Below are 11,030 nucleotides of genomic sequence, written 5' to 3'. Positions count from 1 at the left end.
TCCAATTGTCTGAATCATTTGATTCCACACTGCTCCCTGTCGTTCACTGTGTGACACTGCAATTATCAGATACACAATATTATTGTACGACAGAAAACCAGTCTAGAACAGGGTAGAAATCGACATGCAAACACAATGCCTTGTTTCCCCAAAACAACACATTTTTATCCAATTCAATTACACCATCGGAGTATCTATCGTCTGTCTGTCTGTCTTAGAGAATACCCATGTCATATTCAAAACAGTTACAGTAAACCCAATTATAACACAGCTTCTACAGCCAGAAATGTGTCTTTAAATTGTAAAAGGTAGCCTAACAAACACGCTACCTACCAACTGAATAGAATTAAGATAAGAGTTCAAATGAATATCAGTTCCAAGAAGCCAGTACAAAATCAGACTTTTCCTTGAAAAATAGGGACTTGGTATAGAGAAGCGTGGGGACACGGTCTCCCAAAGGAAGGGGTTAAAATAGCGACCTTAATCCAACACCTAGCAACCTCAACAAGAGGGTTGGACCTCTTTGCATAACGGTTAACCGGTTAATCGCTGGACCTGGGTTCAAATCCTGGTCGGGGCTACCCCCGACTTCGCTATAATATTGATTGTATTAGAAAATACAAAATATAGGTAGGCATATAACTTACATTTGAATAGGTCATGACCCCCCCAATATTAGAGACAGGTCCATTTGACCCCCTCAATAATATACCATGATACGTAAATGTGATTGATTGAGGAGTGGGAGGCCCCAATGCACAACTGAGCAAGAGAACAAGTACATTAGAGTGTCTAGTTTGAGAAACACACGCCTCACAAGTACTCAACTAGCAGCTTCATTAAATAGTACCCTCAAAACACCAGTCTCAACGTCAACAGTAAAGAGGTGACTCCGGAATGCTGGCCTTCTAGGCAGAGTTCCTCTTTCCACTGTCTGTGTTATTTTGCCCATCTTAATATTTTCTTTTAATTGGCCAATCTGAGATATTGCTTTTTATTTGCAACTCTGCCTAGAAGGCCAGCATCCCAGAGTCGCCTCTGTGTTTCCCTTTGTAATCTGTAATAGTTTGCAAGCACTGCCACATCCGACGAGCGTCGGAGCCGGTGTAGTACGATTCGATCTTTGTCCTGTAGCAGCAGCTAATCTTCCTTATTTATATATTCAGAAAACAAATTTGAAAATGGTGGGGGATAGCACTACTCATGTTTATGCAACCTTATAATCACCTTTTGAATACTTCCAGAACCAACTTGAGAAAATCTACAATAGTCTTCAGTGATTTGGGTGCATGTGACATTGCACAGTAGTGAACTGGTTTATTTCTACTTGATTGCATTTTTCTTCTTGATTTCAATATGGAAGAGAAAAGGTACTGTTGTTTGTATGTACTGTTTCTTGATGAGTAGAAGGCCAAATTATTAATTCAATTTGAATAATTGTGTTATTCTTATACCATATTGGTGAAACAATAGTAGCAGTTCATTCAATCGGGGGAGGTGAGCAGGCATGGGGGGCACAGTATGTTCCCTCCACAGGAGAATTGTGGCACCTTAATTGGGAAGGATGGGCTCGTGCTACTGGCTGGAGCGGAATAGGTTGAATCAATCTATCAAATGTATTTATAAAGCCCTTTTTACATCAGCCGATGTCACAAAGTGCTGTACAGAAACCCAGCCTAAAACCCCAAACAGCAAGCAATGCAGATGTAGAAGCACGGTAGCTAGGAAAAACTCCCTAGTAAGGCCGGAACCTAGGAAGAAACCTACAGAGGAACCAGGCTCTGAGGGGTGGCCAGTCCTCTTCTGACTGTACCGGGTGGAGATTATAACAGAACATGGCCAAGATATTCAAACGTTCATAGATGACCAGCAGAGTCCGATAATAATAATCACAGTGGTTGTAGAGGGTGCAACACGTCAGCACCTCAGGAGTAAATGTCAGTTGGCTTTTCATAGCCGATCATTCAGAGTTAGACACAGCAGGTGCGGTAGAGAGAGAGAGTCCAAAACAGCAGGTCCAGGACAGGTGGCACGTCCGGTGAACAGGTCAGGGTTCTGTAGCCGCAAGCAGAACAGTTGAAACTGGAGCAGCAGCATGACCAGGTGGACTGGGGACAGCAAGGAGTCATCAGGCCAGGTAGTCCTGAGGCATGGCCCTGGGGCTCAGGTCCTCCAAGAGAAGAGAGAGAGAAAGAGAGAGAGAAGGAGAAAGAGAGAAAAAGAGAGAGAATTAGAGGGAGCATACTTAAATTCACACAGGACACCGGATAAGACAGGAGAAATACTCCAGACAAACAGACTGAACCTAGCCCCCGACACAAATTATTGCAGCATAAATACTGGAGGCTGAGACAGGAGGGGTCGGGGGACACTGTGGCCCTGTTCGACGATACCCCCGGACAGGGCCAAACAGACAGGATCTAACCCCACCCACTTTGCCAAAGCACAACCCCCACACCACTAGAGGGATATCTTCAACCACCAACCTACTACCATGAGACAAGGCCGAGTATAGCCCACAAAGATCTCCCCCACGGCACGAACCCGGGGGGAGGGGCGCCAACCCGGACAGGAAGATCACGTCAGTGACTTAAAACCCACTCAAGTGACGCACCCCTCCTAGGAACGGCATGGAAGAGCACCAGTAAGCCAGTGACTCAGCCCCTGTAATAGGAGAATCCCAGTGGAGGGAGGGGAACTGGCCAGGCAGAGACAGCAAGGGCAGTTAGTCGCTCCAGTGCCTTTCCGTTCACCTTCACGCCCCTGGGCCAGACTACACTCAATCATAGGACCTACTGAAGAGATGAGTCTTCAATAAAGACTTAAAGATTGAGACTGCGTCTGCATCTCTCACATGGATAGGCAGACTATTACATAAACATTTAGCCCTGCCTCCAGCTGTTTGCTTAGAAATTCTAGGGACAGTAAGGAGGCCTGCGTGTTGTGACCGTATGTGCAGGTATGTACGCCAGGTATGTACGGACCAAATTACAAAGATAGGTAGGAGCAAGGCCATGTAATGCTTTGTAGGTTAGCAGTAAAACCTTGAAATCAGCCCTTGCTTTGACAGGAAGCCAGTGTAGAGAGGCTAGCACTGGAGTAATATGATCAAATATTTTGGTTCTAGTCAGGATTCTAGCAGCTGTGTTTAGCACTAACTGAAGTTTATTTAGTGCTTTATCCAGGTAGCCGGAAAGTAGAGCATTGCAGTAGTCTAATCTAGAAGTTAAAAAAAGCTTGGATTAATATTTCTGCATCATTTTTGGACAGCAGGTTACTGATTTTTGCAATGTTACGAAGATGGAAAAAAGCTGTCCTTTAAATATTCTTGATATGTTCGTCAAAAGAGAGATCAGGGTCCAGAGTAACGCGGGAGGTCCTTCACAGTTGTATTTGAGATGACTGTAAGATTAATTGTCAGATCCAACAGAAGATCTCTTTGTTTCTTCGGACCTAGAACTGACATCTCTGTTTTGTCCAAGTTTAAAAGTAAAAATTTGATGCCATCCACATCCTTATGTCTGAAACACAGGCTTCCAGGGAAGGCAATTTTGGGGCTTCCCCATGTTTCATTGAAATGTACAGCTGTGTATCGCCCGCATAGCAGTGAAAGTTAACATTATCTTTCTGAATGACATCACCAAGAGGTAAAATATATAGTGAAAACAATGGTGGTTCTAAAATGGAACCTTGAGGAACACCGACATTTACAGTTGATTTGTCAGAAGACAAACCATCCACAGAGACAAACTGATATCGTTCCGACAGATAAGATCTAAACCAGGCCAGAACTTGTCCATGTAGACCAATTTGGGAATCCAATCTCTCCAAAAGAATGTGGTGATCGATGGTATCAAAAGCAGCACTAAGGTCTAGGAGCATGAGGACAGTTGCAGAGCCTTGTTCTGATGCCATTAAAAGGTCATTTCCACCTTCACGAGTGCAGTCTCAGTGATATGATGGGGTCTAAAACCAGACGGAAGTGTTTCGTATAAATTGTTTGTCTTCAGGAAGGCAGTGAGTTGCTGCGAAACAGCTTTTTCATGTTTTGAGAGGAATGGAAGATTCGATATAGGCCGATAGTTTTTTATATTTTCTGGGTCAAGGTTTGGCTTTTTCAAGAGAGGCTTTATTACTGCCACTTTTAGTGAGTTTGGTACACATCCGGTGGATAGAGAGCCGTTTATTATGTTCAACATAGGAGGGCCAAGCACAGGAAGCAGCTCTTTCAGTAGTTTAGTTGGAATAGGGTCCAGTATGCAGCTTGAAGGTTTAGAGGCCAAGACTATTTTCATTAATGTGTCAAGAGATATAATATTAAAAAACTTACGTGTCTCCCTTGATCCTAGGTCCTGGCAGAGTTGTGCAGACTCAGGACAACTGAGCTTTGGAGGAATTCTCAGATTTAAAGAGGAGTCTGTAATTTGCTTTCTAATGATCATGATCTTTTCGTCAAAGAAGTTTATGAATTTATTACTGCTGAAGTGAAAGCCATCCTTTCTTGGGGAATGCTGCTTTTTAGTTAGCTTTGCGACAGTATCAAAAATACATTTTGGATTGTTCTTATTCTTCTCAATTAAGTTGGAAAAATAGGATGATCGAGCAGCAGTGAGGGCTCTTCGATACTGGACGGTACTGTCTTTCCAAGCTAGTCAGAAGACTTCCAGTTTGGTGTTTTGCTTCAGGGCTCGGGTATTTTCTGTATACCAGGGAGCCAGTTTCTTATGACAAATGTTTTTTGTTTTTAGGGGTATGCATCTAGGGTATTATGCAAGGTTAAATTTTGTTTTTCTGTTAGGTGGTTAACTGATTTTTGTACTCTGACGTCCTTGGGTAGGTGGAGGGAGTCTAGAAGGTCATCTAGGAATCTTTGGGTTGTCCAAGAATTTATAGCATGGCAAACATAATAAAATGGTGGCCCGATAGTCCAGGATAATGAGGAAAAACATTAAGATCCACAATATTTATTCCAATGGACAAAACTCGGTTCAGAGTATGACAGTGGCAGTGAGTAGGTCCGGAGACATGTTGGACAAAACCCACTGAGTCGATGATGGCTCCGAAAGCCTTTTGGAGTGGGTCTGTGGGCTTTTCCTTGTGAATATTAAATATTAATATTAAAAATGTGAATATCATCTGCCATGACTACAAGGTCCGATAGGAATTCAGGGAACTCAGTGAGGAACACCGTATACAGCCCAGGAGGCCTGTAAACAGTAGCTATAAAAAGTGATTGAGTAGGCTACATAGACTTCATGACTAGAAGCTCAAAAGATGAAAACGCAGTCATTTTTTGTGTAAATTGAAATTTGCTATCGTAAATGTTAGCAACACCTCCGCCTTTGCGGGATATGCGGGAGATATGGTCACTAGTGTAACCAGGAGGAGAGGCCTCATTTAACACAGTAAATTAATCAGGCTTAAGTTAAGCCATGTTTCAATCAGGCCAATCACATCAAGATTATGATCAGTGATTAGTTCATTGACTGCCTTTGAAGTGACGGATCTAACATTAAGTAGCCCTTTTTTGAGATGTGAGGTATCACAATCTCTTTCAATAATGACAGGAATGGACGAGGTCTTTATTCCAGTGAGATTGCTAAGACGAACACAGCCATGTTTAGTTTTGCCCATCCTAGATCGAGGCACAGACACGGTCTCAATGGGGATAGCTGAGCTGACGACTTACTATACTAGTGGCAGACTCCACTAAGCTGGCAGGGTGGCTAACAGCCTGCTGCCTGGCCTGCTCCCTATCTCATTGTGGAGCTAGAGGTGTTAGAGCCCTGTCTATGTTCATAGATATGATGAGAGCACCCTTCCAGCTAGGATGGGGTCTGTCACTCCTCAGCAGGCCAGGCTTGGTCCTGTTTGTGGGTGAGTCCCAGAAAAAGGGCTAATTATCTACACATTCTATCTTTTGGGAGGGGCAGAAAACAGTTTTCAACCAGCGATTGAGTTGTGAGACTGCTGTAGAGCTCATCACTCCCCCTAACTGGGAGGGGGCCAGTGACAATTACTCGATGCCGACACATCGTTCTAGCTTTACACGCTGAAGCTATGTTTTTTGACCTCTGACTGTTTCATCCTAACCACGTTGGTGCCAACGTGGATAACAATATCCCTATACCCTCTACACTCGCCAGTTGTAGCCTTAGCCAGCACCATCTTCAGATTAGCTTTAATGTCGGCAGCCCTGCCCCCTGGTAAACAGCGTATGATCGTTGGATGATTCTTTTAAAGTCTAATACTACAGGTAATGGAGTCGCCAATGACTAGGGTGTTCAATTTGTAAGAGCTAATGGTGGGAGGCTTCGGCGTCTCAGACCCTGTAACGGGTGAAGGAGAGACCAGAGAAGACTCGGACTCTGACTCCGACTCCTTTCTTTTAATGGGGAGAACCGGTTGAAAGTTTCTGTCGGCTGAATGAGCGACACCGATTGAGCATTCCTACAGCATTTCCTTCCAGAAGCCATGAGAAAATTGTCAGGCTGTAGGGACTGTGCGAGGGGATTTATACTACTATCTGTACTTATTGGTGGCACAGGCGCTATTTCATCCTTTCCTACACTTAATGTCCACCAGAACTCTTACCAGAGACTTGAATGTTCATTTCTATACAATAAGCCGCCTCCAACATTGTGTTAGAGAATTTGGCAGTACGTCCAACCAGCCTCACAACCAGAGACCACGTGTAACCACGCCAGCCCAGGACCTCCACATCAGACTTCTTCACCTGCGGGACGGTCTGAGATGACCCACCCGGACAGCTGATGAAACTGTGGGTTTGCACAACCGAAGAATTCCTGCACAAACGGTCAGAAACCGTCTCAGGGAAGCTCATCTGCATGCTCATCGTCCTCACCAGGATCTTGACCTGACTGCAGTTTGGTGTCATAACCGTCTTCAGCGGGCAAACGCTCACCTTCGATGGCCACTGGCAGATGACAGACAGAGTGTATGGCATCGTGTGGGTGAGCGTTGTGCTGATGTCAAAGTTGTGAAAAGAGTGCCCCATGGTGGCGGTGGAGTTATGGTATGAGCAGGCATAAACTACGGACAACCAACACAATACGTATTTTATCGGTGGCAATTTAAATGCACAGAGATACAATGACGACATCCTGTGGTCCATTGTCGTGCCATTCATTCGCCGCCATCATCTCATGTTTCAGCATGAAAATTCACACTTACATGTCACAAGTATCTGTACACAATTCCTGGAAGCTGAAATTATCCCAGTTCTTCCATGGCCTGCATACTCACCAGACATGTCACACATTGAGCCTGTTTGGGATACTCTGGATTGACGTGTACAACAGCGTGTTCCAGCTCCTGCCAATATCCAGCAACTTCACACAGCCATTGAAGAGGAATGGGACAACATTCCACATGCCACAATCAACAGCCTGATCAACTTTATGCAAAGGAGATGAGGCAAATGGTGATCACACCAGATACTGACTGGTTTTCTGATCCATGCCCCTACCTTTTTCTAAGGTATCTGTGACCAACAGATGCATATCTGTATTCTCAGTCATGTGAAATCCATAGATTAGGGCCTAATTAATTCATTTCAATTGACTGATTTCCTTATATGAACTATAACTCAGTAAAATCTTTGAAATTGTTGCATGTTGAAGTTATATTTTTGTTCAGTGTATATCTGGTCAATCCAGGGCCGGCTTAATGCATGGGCTTACCGGGGCTAATGGCCCTGTGCCCAGGCCCATGGGGGGCCCAAGAGTCATCAAAAAAATATATAATGAAAAAATATATATACAGTGCCTTCAGAATGTATTCAGACCCCTTGACTTTTTCCACATTTTGATAGGTTACAGCCAAATTCTAAAATTGATTAAATATATTTTTTCCTTCATCAATCTACACAGAATACCCCATAACGACCAAGAATTTATTACATATAAAAAACTGAAATATCACATTTACATAAGTATGCAGACCCTTTACTCAGTCCTTTGTTGAAGCACCTTTTGCAGCAATTGCACCCTCAAGTCTTCTTGGGTATGATGCTACAAGCTTGGCACACCTGTATTTCTCCCACTCTTCTCTGCAGATCCTCTCAAGCTTTGTTAGGTTGGATGGGGAGAGTTGCTGTACAGCTATTATCAGGTCTCTCCATAGATGTTTGATCAGGTTCAAGTCCGGGCTCTGGCTGGGCCACTCAAGGACATTCATCAGAGACTTGTCCTGAAGCCACTCTTGCATTGTCTTGGCTGTGTGCTTAGGGGCGGTGTCTTGTTGGAAGGTGAACCTTCATCCCAGTTTTGCTCTGGAGCAGGTTTTCATCAAGGATCTCTCTGTACTTTACTATGTTCATCTTTGCCTCAACCCTGACTAGTCTCCCAGTCCCTGCCTCTGAAAAACACCCCCACAACATGATGCTGCCAATGCCGTGCTTCACCGTAGGGATGGTGCCAGGCATCCTCCAGATGTGACGCTTGGCATTCAGAGTTCAATCTTGGTTTCATCAGACCAGAGAATCCTGTTTCTCATGACAGTCTTTGGGTGCCTTTTTGCAAACTCCAAGCAGGCTGTCATGCGCCTTTTACAGAGGAGTGGCTTCCGTCTGGCCACTCTACCATACATTCCTGATTGATGGAGTGCTGCAGAGATGGTTGTCCTTCTGGAAGCTTCTCCCATCTCCACAGAGGAACTCTGGAGCTCTGTCAGAGTGACCATCGGTTTCTTGGTCACCTCCGTGACTAAGGCCCTTTTCCCCCAAATGCTCAGTTTGGCCGGGCGGACAGTTTATGAGGAGTCTTCTTCCATTCAAGAATGATGGAGGCCACTGTGCTCTTGGAGATTTTCAATGCTGCAGAAATGTTTTGGTACCCTTCCCCAGATCTGTTTCTCGACACAATCCTGTCTCAGAGCTCTACGGACATTTCCTTCCTCATGGCTTGGTTTTTGCTCTGACATACACTATCAACTGTGGGACCATATGGACAGGTGTGTGCCTTTCCAAATCATGTCCAATCAATTGAATTTACCACAGGTGGAGTCCCATCAAGTTGTAGAAACATCTCAAGGTTGATCATTGGAAACAAAATGCACCTGAGCTCAATTTTGAGTCTCATAGCAAAGGGTCTGAATACTTATGTAATTAAGGCATTTCTGTTTTTTTATTTTTAATACATTGGCAAAAATGTCCAAAAACCTGTTTTTGCTTTGTCGTTATGGGGTATTGTGTGCAGACTTCTGAGGATTTGTATTAATGTAATCCATTTCAGAATAAGGCTGTAACATAACAAAATGTGAAAAAAGTCAATGGGTCTGAATACATTCCGGATGCACTGTATATTTTAAGGAAATCTATACTGTAAATTTTATATATACAGTGTATATTATATATGTGGTATATATTTGATCTTTTTTCACTGCAGCTGCCAACCATAGGAAGACTCAGGAGCCCGCTCTCAATGAGTGTAGACAGCCTGCTGATGACACTCTGCTATTCATCAGATGGGGGGAGAACAGGATGGAGGGGGCCGATGTGGGTAACTGGGGGACCCTTCCTTGATTGGGTAAACAATTTTTTTTTTTAACTATACAAATCAATGTGACTGGTCAATTGTGTGAGTCAGGGGCTGGGCCCAAGCCCATAGGGGTCCAAGAGACAAAATAATATAATAATGACCTACTTTTTTTATTATTATTTTTTTATCCAACCAAAGGAGCCCGCTCTCAATGTTCAAAATACACTAGAGAGCATAACTTAGCCATATCATTTAGCCATGATTTGTTCATCCGGCCCAGGGTCAATCTCTAGAGAACCGTGAAATTCTAACAACCCCTCACCACATGATGGCGCTATGGGCTATATTTTCAAAACATTCTGAAACCCAACAGCACTGGGGCACAACTCATTCGAGGGTACTACAAACCCATATTGTGTATCCACGCTACAGACACACAGTCTGGTGGAGCATTTAGCTGGCATGTTTTCCATTTGTAATCCTGCCACTTAAATATAGGGCTGTGAAAAGTATTTATGGCTGCTCAACACTCATTTTTACATTGCAGTCAGAATACAATTAAACATGGTGATGGTATAACAGTAGAATTACAGTAGTAGCCAATATCTGTTACGGATAAACCAAGACTGTAATGTTGAGTCCAGAAAAAACCCAGAACTGGGTCCAATGCAGAGGGTGAGGTTTTAAGATAAAAATGAGAATTATGGGAAATAAATTAGGGATATCCATTCTCACCTGGGAAATCCACTGGGAGTGCGTAATACAATATATCATGCCAGCAGTTTATATTTGTGATTAATGGATCCATTTCCTATAACACAACAATTCCCCATAACACAACACTACCATTCCAGAGTTTCATTCAATTTCAGCCCAGCTCCTGGTGATAACAGTGAAGCACTGCAAGGGCCATTGTCAAGGTTAAACATTCAGGCCTCCTGTGTCACTGTTGACTTTCCATCCTAACGGAAACCTCAAATAAAGAGGCAAGGTGTAAATGGTTCATTTTCCTCTCTTCTTTCCTCTCTTCCAGGTGATGACGCAGGGACGAGAGAGGAATCAATGATGACCGCAAAATGAATCATCGCAAAGTGAGAATAAGAATGTGAGGGATGATGGCGCTCTTGGCTTTGTCGACTTACAATTTTTCCTACAGTAGGCTACATTACCCTCTCTTTCACGATAATGCAGAGCACAGATTTGCACAGACGTGCTTTTAAATGGGATAACTTGAAATGATCTGTGAGTATGTAATGTAACCAATTTACAAAACATCACACCCTAGTCTAACATATGGATCAAATAACACCAACAGTCACATACAGTACCAGTCAAAAGTTTGGACACACCTACTCATTCAAGGGTTTTTCTTTATTTTTACTACTTTCGACAATGTAGAATAATAGTGAAGACATCAAAACTATGAAATAACACATGGAATCATGTAGTAATGTCACGTGTGCGCCCTCTCCGGCCTCTAGGTCTCGTTAGGGCACACACCTGTCACGGCCTCGTTAGGGCGCACACTTG

This window comes from Oncorhynchus clarkii, chromosome 23 (assembly GCF_045791955.1).
Source record: "Oncorhynchus clarkii lewisi isolate Uvic-CL-2024 chromosome 23, UVic_Ocla_1.0, whole genome shotgun sequence".
Classification (NCBI taxonomy): Eukaryota; Metazoa; Chordata; class Actinopteri; order Salmoniformes; family Salmonidae; genus Oncorhynchus; species Oncorhynchus clarkii.
The sequence above is the reverse complement of the archived record's forward strand: the minus strand, read 5'-3'. Positions refer to the sequence as shown.